General features: G+C 37.5%; 1 protein-coding gene across 1 annotated transcript in view; it reads left to right on the top strand.

Annotated features, from left to right (window-relative positions):
- cacna1bb (calcium channel, voltage-dependent, N type, alpha 1B subunit, b) overlaps positions 1-12,231 on the top strand; it is a 177,110-nt gene that overhangs the window by 52,019 nt on the left and 112,860 nt on the right. The gene's annotated exons all lie outside the window — the stretch shown is intronic.

A 12,231-nucleotide genomic window follows, 5' to 3' on the forward strand; every position in this document is an offset into this window, starting at 1 on the left:
GCATGTGATTTAAGCTTCTTTTTTTAGTGTAAAGCTCAAGGGCCCATCCTGCTGAAGCTAAGGTTTCCTCGAACTCCTGCATTGATTTTGGACATGCTTTATTCTCAGTAGACATTTTATGTCAAACATGTTAATATCTAGGGTTTGCTTTGAAGCTTGTTTGGTGAATTCATTCTATTCCCCTCCTTTTATACACTGGCTTTACACATTTATATGTTTTATTCATTCAAACTACAAATTTTAGGATTCATCCTTCCTTATTCACCTTAATTACATGCATCAGCTGTTTGAATTAGAATTTTTCAGGGAACACAGTAATATAATATTATCTTCTCTCATGCCTTTTACAACATTTACATTTAACATTTTTCAATATGAATATTCACTTTTATTATAAGATCAGTCTCTACTGTCATGTGTAAATGCATTTGCACCCAGCTGTTCTGCTAAAAACATTAAATATGGCCTAATTGTTCTAACAAATCTTTTCATGCTCAGTCACTCTTTGACGCAATCTTGACATTTCATTGGCTAATATATTTATATCATAAAACTTGTATCCTGATGTGACATACTGTAGTTTTTAGGCATGAACTGCTGCTGCTATGTCAAAATGCTGTCATGTAGTGTAGATTTAAAAAGAAAGAAAGAGAGAGAGTGTGTGTGTGTGTGTGTGGGAATCTGTTTCTGACACAATCTGACAGTGATCCAAATTCAGCAAGTGGTGGCTGCACATTAGGGAGTTTTCCAAGAAAGACAGATCTCCCCACTGATGACACTTCTGCGAACGACAGCCTGGCTGTTAGCATGTCAAATGGGTTTCTTTTTACCGCCAGCAGCACACAAATCTGTGACAACGGCATATAAATATATAAATAGAATGTACACGGTGGAACATAATGTACATGAGGACAGTTTGTTCACAGAAAGATGGTGACAATGAAAGCACAACATTCACATGTCATTATTTGTACTGTAAACATTGTGGCTGATGGAGGACTTATCCAATGCAAATCGAACTGAGGAGCTATCATGTAGTGCGGTTTCCTTAAAGGGGGAATATTATGCGCATTTACAGGTTTATGTTTTAATCTGGGGCTCTACTGGATTATTTTTGCGTGATTTATAGTTAAAAAAAACTCCTTATTTATGTTATACTGACCCTTCACACAGCCTCAAGTTCAGCCTTCTGATTGGTTATCTTCCGGAAACTAACAGACATCACAGCCAACTTCCAGCCGCTCCAGAGGCGACGTAAACAAAGAATGAAGCAAACTATAGTAGTAGGATTTGACTACTTTTCCCTGTTCTTTACTCAAAATTTCAATTTATCAAATATATCCGTACATGTTCGAGGCTACAGAATTGACAGAATGTTTATAGACATGTTGTTGTGCAGCTTAATTATCAAATTTAAATCCAAAAACTTTATTTTCACTTGTAGTGGAGTTGTCAGTTTCCCAAGTTACCAAAAATGTGGCAAAATGTGTATGAAATGATGGACAAGACATGTAGAATATTTGTATGTGATGGAATCTATAAAGATCATATGATACTGATATTGATATATAATATGATCATGATATGATACTGTCAGACAGTGTAGCAGCTGCTTAAATTTGGTCTTTGTTTTGAGTGGCAGGTGGAAAACAAATGAGACATAAAGTACTTGCTGCTCATTTATAGGCTTTCCTCTGGCAGAGATAGTTTCAGGCAATATCTTTACTGTCTGGCCTCATATTAATCTTACTTTTTATTAATGTTTTTGTGTGTGTTTGTGTCTGCTCTGTTGTTCTTTATTAGTTTCTTTGGTAAACACTCTGGTTTTAAAAACACTACAAAGATAAAGGTTTGCTTATTTCACCTCCAACTGACTCTACTTTCATAATGTAGACAGACCGAGCAGAGTCAGACAGGAAACATTGTTTTATATGAAAGTCAGGATTCATCAAACCCCCTGGGCTACAATCTCAGTGATTAACCTCAAAATCGATAAGAAGACTGTCTTCCCATACAGTGAAAGTGCTCCAGGATGTCATGTCCATTCAGCTTTCCAGAGAGGATTCAGCTGAGGTGGCCATGACTTGATTGAATTCCCAAACATAAATCATAGTATATCTTGTCAGGATGTCTCCTTGGGGGAAAGTGTCCTCTGACAATAGTTTTCATACAGTAAACATACAGTCTCACTTGTTTCCCATCCAATACATTGATGGCATGTTTAAAAGCAGCACAACATATTCCTTCCTGACAGTCCATTTTTGACAAATTTGACAGCTGTCCGAGCTCCCTGCTGCCCACACGTTGTTTATCTGCTTCTTTGGAACCATGTGTGATTTTCATAAAAAAATGTTTTCTCCTTGGAAACAAAGTGTCCAATTCCATAGTAATACTAATAACATACCAGATGTACTACTGTATTTCCTAGTTTACTTTTTTTGCAGTTACTATATAAGAAATCTATTTGACATTTCCTTTTCTCTGCTTGACAGTAGAGGAAATAAACGCTAAACCTAACCCCCTTAACCCTAAGATATGCAATGATTTGCAATCAGTCAAACTATGAAATTGAAAAAGCATAATGGTTTTCAAGATTTAACTTTTGTTTTATTCTTGTTCTTGAAATCTGCCAGGAACTGCCTCATTACCACTGACAATTTGTTTTTACGGGTCTGAACTGTTCCTTATTTTCCTTTGTACAATCATTGCAGTACAATACTGGCCATCAAGAGCATCTAGATCATGTCCACATTGACATTTTTGAGTAATTAATGTCATTTTGTCACTTTTTCAGTGTCAGTACACTACGAATTCAAAAACGTCTTAGAATTCGTATGCAGCTCACTGGTCACAATAAAGGAGCACTGAAAACTGTATGGCAGTAGTGAAAAACAACTGAAACACTTTAAGTATAGCATCAGATCAATGATTTGTGAGGTACCATCCACACTGAAGCACTTAGGTTTGCCTTTAAGTACAAATGTGAGCAAAAGCATTAGGAAAACTTTTAATTTATTGCTTTTTCGGAAGAATTCCAAACTTATTCTACTGAGCACTCCCTTTATCTGACAGCCCCTAAATGCAGACCCAATAAACAGTCTAGAGTTGAGGTCGTCATTGGACATCATTATTTGCAAAATGGGACCCAAATTGGGTCCAAATTATATTCAGTCTAATTGGGCCAGGCAGGGTCCCTTATGGCAGCAGGTCTCAGATCTGTTTGTCAGTTTGCCAAGAAGACTCACTCTCCTCTCTGATCACATAGTGTGTCATAATCACCACTGGAGAAAAATGTGTTTTTTGAGAGAGCTGTGAAAGAGAAATTACATGTATGAGGCAGTTTGATCTAATCCTCCTATGATGCTTTCAGAGCAGGCCTCTATTTCTTAAAACTAATTCATTCATGCGTATCGGGTTCTGGTTGGTTTTCCATAAGTTCATTTTCAGATCTGACCTTTAGTCTTTTTCTGCTTTGATTGTTTGACTGTTTGTTTTTTGGGATTGGATAATCTTTCACTGTAATTGTGTGTTCTTGATTAATACAAAGAAATGGTTTGTAGCAGCAATGAGTGCAGAAATATTGTAGAGGTTATATAAGGAAGCTTTGCCAAGGTGTTTTCTCTGGTCATCAATCATCAAGTGAGTCTCAGGTTTAGTGTTTCTCCAGTGGTATGCACAAACTCTCTACGGGGCATTGGTGAAAATTAAAAATGGGCCAACCAGAGAAGCACATGCATGGCTGAGCCAGAGGGACCCCCCTCTGTGCACACCACTGAGACTGCCTTTCTGTTTTTCCCTACTTCCATCTCACTACATTTTCTCTTTCTGTCTATCTGTCTGTCATCTTTCACTTCAGGCACCTACAGTTTGTGTGAAAAAAGAAATAAATAGACCACTGATCTCAGTTTGGATTTCCCTTTAACTAATCTGGCTGTAACCCTAAGGAGGAACCTGTGTGTTATGTTTAAACATTCAGCTTGGGATTCATTACTGGGGTTAGATAACATTTAGATGTCGGAGGAGAAGGAATAAATAGGACGAGAGGTAGTAGAGAGGGGAGGCTCTGTTGTTTACTGCCAGCTTTGGTTCAGCAAAACATCTCAGACCTCCATCTAAGCATGACACAAACTGGTCTGATGCTGAAATTAACACACCTGCACACTCTGTGATCTGACTTTCCCTTTAGAGTCTTAAGCACTTTACTAGATTTGAATGTGTCATTGCCAAACCATGGGCATTAATCTGCTGCTCTAACAGCCTCCACTGATCTACATAATGCTTCTAAATGAGGCTCTCCACAAGATTTTGGATTGTAGTTGCAGGGATTTGCTCCAATCATTGAGCTAGCCACTGATGTTGGGTGATAAGGTCTGTCTGAGAATGTGTTCCAGTTCATACAGAAGGTACTGGAGGGGTTTGAGGTCAGGGCTCTGTGAAGGCCAGTCAGGTTCTTCCATCATAATCAACATCATAATAATCATCATAATCTGTATTGAGTGGTGAAATAGTACATACCATTGAAGAAAATGACCTCTGCCATTGTAAAGTGTTCATTGGGTTTGTCAGGGTGCAGCTGTCTGGTGTACAATATTAACTCCAAGTATTTTGGTCACTTGGCAAATTCTACTTTTACGTTTGTTACCTTGTGTCATAAATTACTGGATACCCATAACAAAATGGAGAACAACTGAAACTTCATTAACAGTGATGCCATTAATTTTTTCAGTAATTAGTAGTATCTTACACATAGATTACATTTACTTATACTGGAAATGATATAAAGGTGAGAAGATTGGTATCAATTTTATTTCATATGTGTGCTAATTCAACACAGCAGCTAGCTTCTGCTAAATGAGTAAAACTATGCCTTTTAACAGCATGACTCTTATTAACACTGTACTATATGTTAGCTACAATCAAAACATCAGAGGACCACTGTCTGCTTATCAAATCCAGTATCTCATTTTGTGTTACTACATCTGATACAGTTGCAGCCATCTAAATTTAATTATAAGACACAATGAGCACAGTTGTTGGTTTGCAGTTGTTTGTGCTAAGCTAGACTGAGCTAACATTTCACGACTATTAAATCGATAGCAGTCTCTTCATGTAACTCTTCCAGTCATAAAAGCGTTTCCCGTCATTTCTAAGTACTGCTCTGTGTAAAATCTGCTTGGTTTTTATCACGAGCCGGCAAGTTGTGTCAACTATTATGCTAGCTAGGTAGAGAAACAAAGAAAATTTAAAAATGGGTGGTGAGGAGCAGGAAGTTTATCAGTTAGCCTTTACTTTGAATTCATAGTGGGCAAAGATGCAACGTACATTATTGTCTGTTGTAAACTTTGTTTCCTCTGCTAAATTCTTTACACTGCAAAAACATGTTAACAGCATGTAGCTAATATGCACCAAAGTAGCACTAATGGTATATTCTGTGTGGGATACAGAAGATAATGTCTCTAATTACTGCTACTGTAAATAGTTTCTACTGTATGTTTCAAATTGTATTTCTACCTCTTGTCACTTGAAATTGGACATTTACTAAAGCAATATCTCAAAATGTGTGCATGTGTTTGTTTCCATTAAGACGGATATAAAAGAAATAGGACTTGAGCTGATAGCTTGAAAAATCAGAACAGCATTACCTCATAGCCTGAGGATATGAGCTAGATGTTTTTTTAGTCCCTTTGACGTGTTTGTGTATGAGTCTAATAAGGAGGAAGCCTGCATGTGTGTGTGTGTATGTGTGCGCATGCAAGCAGTGTTAATTTAGAACCACAGCACTACAGCAGCAGCCATATTTGACGACGAGTGGCTTTGGCAGCTACGATGAGTTCATGAGTACCCCCTTCTGTCCTCATGTGCATTGTGGGGAATGCTTGCTCCCCTGACTCTGTCACAGCTGTCCACTCACATCGTATAACGTCACGACGATACAGCCCACCACCATTCACATATACAAGTGTTTGTGTTTTTCACTAAGATTTTGCGTTTGTGTTGTTCTTGTTGGGTTCCTGAGTGTCATCCGATGTGGAGGGTGTGCATTTTGATTGGCGTGCATCATTTTGTGAGGCTTGACTTAAATATTCTAATAAAAATTAATAAGGAAAAAAAACCAGACTGACTTATCTCAAACACCAGGAGAGAGACCTGCCTGACACCCCTAACAAAATAATCTAAATTAAAACATAGTACCCAGAAAGTCAAACTGTCACAACACAAGCACACAAGCACACACATTTCATTTTTGTTCACAAACAGGATGTGGTGGGTTTGAATTAGCAAGAAATGGTCTGTGTCTAATGATGAGGTCTATTTCCATCATTATTGTGTGTATATTGTGTGTGTGTTTGTATTCACATCTGTGCACTCTTGCATATGATAATAATCATTTTGATTTAATGATTTTTATTTTTATAACAATTTATATGCAGTTTCTGGTCTGACATCCACATTCTGAGAATGAAACGTAATAACACACAGGCATGCAGTTATGAAGACAATAAGATAAAATAAATAAATAACAAGGTGTTTTGATGATGTTTATGGTGGAGAGCGCTGTCTAACACATCAGTCCAAAATCTCCCACAGATGTTCAACTGGGTTGAGATCTGGAAACTGTGAAGGCCATAGCATATGATACACATCATGTTCAAACCATTCAGTGACCCCTCATGCCATATGGATGGGGGCATTGTCATCCTGGAGGAGACCACTCCCATCAGGATACAAATGTTTCCCTTCTAAGGGGACAAGTTGACCCAAACAATACCAGCAAAATACCCCCTAGCATAACATAGCCACCACATCCCCTCACTGTAGGGATCAAGCATTCAGGCCTGTACTGTTTTTTCCTTTATTTTGTCACCCATCTTTTGTATACTGCCAGTACTTGACCAGACTTTTAGCCTCCAGAATAAAAGCAGCAAACAGTATTTTGTTTGAAGAAACTTGTGCCCGTTACTGTACCTTATCGCCTAAATTTAACAGGTGGGTTCTGATAGAATTATTTCTTTCTTTTTTTTTATATTGACCACTGTGTCTTAGTTTCATAGTTTTTACCCAACAATGAGGAATGTCTGCAGTGTGTTTTGCATTGTGAAATGTGAAGGCACCGCTCATGGTTCAGGAATAAATCTCACCTCTCATTCTCCTTTCTGAGCTGAAATGGCATGCAGGCAGAAATACTAAACGCAGCAGCCACAGGCTAACAATTGAATTTAAGTGTCAACAGTCTGGTTGGTTTAAATGTCAAAAAGACAAGCAAACAGAGACAGTCTGTGACCAGCTGCTAGTGTTCAGACAGACAAATGGACCGACAGACAGACAGAAAGACAGACATATCAGACAGATAGACAGGCAGTTATTCAGTCAGGTTGTCAGCACCATGTTCTCTTGTCTGTCCTCTGGGAGCCCCCGTCTCCTTTTACTGGGATGTGTGAAAAGCTCAATCACAGCCCCCGGCCCAGCTGGGCAGGGTCACAGTAATTAAACTACATCACTCAGCCTCACGAGAAAGCTGAGTTTTTTCTCTCATTTTTTCTCAGCTAGATCTTTTTTCCACTTTGGCTGTTTTATGTTTTTTCATCTATGTCTAAAGTGGAGTAAATCATGTTTTGGCCACTTTTAGGAGCAGAAAAGCTGCAAATTGAGCTGCAAACAGCTCTGGCATCGCCTTGGAAACTTGCTACAGCTAACGTGTTGTAAACAGTTGCTTATTTAGCTGCTGGGATATAACTCTCTGAGGGTTTATAACTGCGAGTAGCCTTTTGATACGCTGATAATATAAAAAATATTGATTAGTGGGCAGGAGTGTAAAGTCTTCTATCTAACAGGCAGTATTATGTTCAAACATCAATTCTCACCTTTGTCCCGGTGAACTCTCGTCTTCATTTCTTTTTACTCATTGGTCACTTTACACTCCTATTCACGCTGATGAAAGCTCATCCATCGCACCGCGCCGAGGCCGATGTAATTCCCTCCTTAAACGATGTCCATTTTCCAAGAAAGTGAACATTATTATCAGTCACAGTCGAATTCTGTCAACTTTTTTTTGTGTGTGAAACGAGTCTTTTGAAGAACAAAAAAAATAATAGACAGCTAAATGAAGTGAAGTCTGGTTTTTCTTCCCACGGACTTTGATGGGCAGCATGAATCATTTCTTATCTGTCCGCCTTCTTCTGCTATTGTGTCTTCAAGGTTAAATTAGTTGAAGTTCTATTTATATTACGGTGATAAAGGTGTAATCACATCATGAGATATATTTGATGAAGCACAGCAGGTACTTTTAACTTATTGTGTGTATGTGAATTTATAGACATGTCTTTTGATGTGTTCTGACTCCAATGATGAGCAAAAATCTGCCTTATCGAACATGTTTTCAGGGTTGTACCTGTGTGCGACAATATAAAAGGGAGGTGGCGTGTGTGTGTGTGTGTGTGTGTGTGTGTGTGTGTGTGTGTGAGCGCGAGTGACAGACGATAGGATCACCCTCCATATTTCCTGTGCCACTGTGCGGCGCCCACATGGATATATTGTGGTGATGATAAAGGGATATTAAAAGTCATAGCTTCTTCTCCAGCCCGCTCCCTGCCCGACTGTCTGTCTACAGAGTCATCAAATCACCCCTTCACAGGCAAATGCACGCACACACACACACACACACACACACACACACACACACACACACACACACACACACACAAACACACACACACACACACACACACACACACACACACACATACACACATACACATGCGCGCATACGTGTGCGCACTTAGCAGAACAAAGTGAGTTACTGATTGTGGAGGATATAAAAACAGCACAGAGGGATGATTCATGGCTTTATAACCTCTTTTCATTCTGTTTCTCCAGGTCACAGTGGCTCTGTGTTCTGTGAAGAGACTATTCTTGCCAGCTTTTCATTTGTCCATTAACGTCATACCCAGAACAGCAACATTTCTTTAATCGCAGGTTGTCTCAGCTTTTTCAAGTTTTATAGTACAATTTACAAAGTGGAGACACACAAGCTTTTATATGTGGGGTGCAAATCATTCAAAATCCAAATTTGGCAACTGAAGTAGAACCTTTTTTGTTATTTTATGCATGTTTTTTTTAATGTAGGCATGTGAACAAAGACTAATTCCCATCAAAATATAATAATAATAACTTTATTTGTATAGCACCTTTCAAAGTACTTCACAGAGCATAAGAAGACAAGAAAATTACAGGCAAAACAATAAGCAACAAGAAATAAAATCCAAGTACAAATTTATAAGATAAATAAAATTAATAAATAATTGCAGGTTATAACTTAAGGGCAGGAAAAGTGTTTTAAGAATGTGTTGAAAAGAGTGTTGAAACTGTAGGTGGTGCATATAAGTTCCTCTGGCAAGGCGTTCCAGAGTACAATACCTTATTGTATATGTATATGGGTTTTTTTTCATCCATTTATTTTATTGTATTTAATTTGGAAATGTTCTTTCATGCTTGCTGCTCTTGAGGAAGGTGGAAACTTTGAAAGACCTATGGCATACAGCAAGCACACTTTTAAAAATGAAAGAAAATCAAAGTTGAATTTTTTTTTAATATAAATTTCAAATGACCACAATAGACTGTAAGAATTTAAATCTGTACTGTAAATATTGTTACTTATTTACTTGAACTAATTGCTATATTAATTAATTGTTATCATGTTGTATCACTAGGTGACACACCTAAATAATAGTATTAAAACATTTGTAAATTTGAAAAACAATTATAAAATGAACTGGTAGCCACAAAATATAGTATAAATTGATTTATTCCCTGCAAGATTTTAATTATATGAAGCAGCTATAGAAGCTAAATATTGTGAAGAAAATTAAAGGGAGCCTCCTGCTTGAGTAAAACTTGCTTAGACTTAGGGTGTTACTACATGTGTACAGGTTTCTCACTGTTTGGTGAAACACCCGGCTGTCAGGTGGTGGTTATTAGGTGGTTCAGATGGTGTTGTAGGTTTTGAGGATAATAAGGACAAGGATAATAGTTACTGATGTTGGTTAATAGCTGTAATGTGTTTTGTGGTTGATAGGCAGCGTTGAATGTTTGCTAGTCACATAGTGGTAGTAATATCAGTGGTTTTAGTAGCAGTAGCAGCACTCACAGAGTAGTCCATTGGGAGAAATAGTGCACTTGAAGAACAAAAACTTGTTAGGCACACCATTAACATATTTCCTGACTTAATGGCTGATACGGCTCACTTGAACAGTCTGTTAAACAATTTACTGGGTTTGTAATGAATTGTGGGACACAGAGATGCAAAAGAGACTTAAAAAAAAAAAGAATGCTGTGTTTATCAGCCGTATGTGACCAAAGCTGAACTGAGAAGCAGCTGCTATGCGTGAATGTTCATGTAATAATAAGTTTGGTGCAGCGCGTGTGAATGTGGGTATTAGATAGGTGGTGCTAAGAGGCTTTTCCTCCACATGCTGGTTGGCAGTCCGCATCAATATGTCATCTTTAAGTCATCCCTCAGCTCCGGTGTCTCACTCTGTGGTTCCCTCTTCTTACCGCTTATGTTTTTAAATCTAGGTTTCCTACACTGAGCTGAAAGTTATAGAAACACATGATAAGTAAAAAATCCCGATTTGAATGTGGGGAAGTAATGAGGGAATTATAAAAAAGAACATTTGAGAATCCATCACTGTCAGAGAATTTGATCAAGTGCATGAAATATGTATAAAACAATATATTCTATATTACAAAACAGGCACTTTCATCCCTGCAGACTGATTCCACCCATAATGATAATTCCCATGAAGCACAGATGTGCTTTATCGGTTACCATGCCAACTGGTAACCAGGGAGCAATAAGTGACCTTTCTTGTTTTCTACTTTTTTTTTTCCCCCCTCCTGTATGTGTGTTTGTGTGTGTGACTTATCTGAAGAATTTCTTTCAGTGAGTCCTCGAGTGTGTGCTTCCCATCACATAACGGCTATTGTACCCTGGAGGATTTTCTGCCTGATTTGGGGCTCCCTACGGTACTTAACTGAGAGGTTTAAAAAAACAAACAACATGCCCATTTGGGATTTTATTAATAATATCATTTATAGTCAGGTGTGTTTTAAAAAAGCATCATGACTGCAGGTTCTAATAAACAAGGCAAGGGTGTATGTTTGATTTCAAAGTTGGTAGAGATGTAAGTGTGGAGTCAATCAGAGGGTATCATGTGGTTAATTTTTTAAACAATGTGCATTTTCTTGCAATAAACTGCCATCATAGGTGTTAAAAACATGTCTGAAATATATTTTTTTTGTAACATCAAAATAAAGAAATACAAAGCACAATATCAGAAAGTTGAAATACTAAAATTTACAATGGGTTACCTCGTTCCCAGACCCAGACCCAGACCTTTACTCATTTGACAGCACAAAGGACTTCACATGTAGCAGAGAAGATAACCATTAGCATCCAACAGCTACTAGTAGGTAAACATCAACTCTATAGGCTTCTACATGAGCTTCATGTTGATTGAAATTGAATTATTTCAGCTGTTCAGTTATATTATATGTATATTTTAAGAGAAATACTTAATACCATAATTATATTCTATATTCTATATATAAGCTTATATGTGTTAGCTAAAAGACCAAAAAAAACCCCATCTGTTTAGACAGATGTTTGGGTAACCTATAGGCACCAAGCTTCAGCATTTCATTTTTATTACTTTTACTTATTATTCTTTCTATTTTTTGATATATATATATATGAATGTGTGCATATATAGAAACATATATTTTGTACGTGTGTGTATTTTGTGGATTGTTGTATCATCTTCTTTATGTTATCTTGCCTATGTAAAGCACTTTGTGACCTAAGTCTGTAAAAAGCAGTATATAAATACATTTTATTTTACTTAGTTTATTACTATATTTTAAAGATCTTTAGAGCGAAAAAGTCATGTGTAATACAGGTTGTAAAATACTGCTCATATCTCAGATTTTTCTCTCAGTGAATCAGATAGTGATGTGAAAACAAAATTTGTATCAACATCTGGGAATGTTGGGAATGTGTAAGAATGTCTCTCTCTCGATTCCAGAGCAAATTAGCATTATTCCAGGTCTACCGTCTTTCTCTTCCTTCCTACTTTCACCTGCATTTTGTGTCTTTGCTATGAATTTGCTACAAATCTTCATCGGCCTCCACTGCATATCATCATCATCTCTCTCTCTCTCTCTCTCTCTCTCTCT

The sequence above is a fragment of the Scomber scombrus genome, chromosome 15, assembly GCF_963691925.1.
Source record: "Scomber scombrus chromosome 15, fScoSco1.1, whole genome shotgun sequence".
In the NCBI taxonomy this organism is placed as follows: Eukaryota; Metazoa; Chordata; class Actinopteri; order Scombriformes; family Scombridae; genus Scomber; species Scomber scombrus.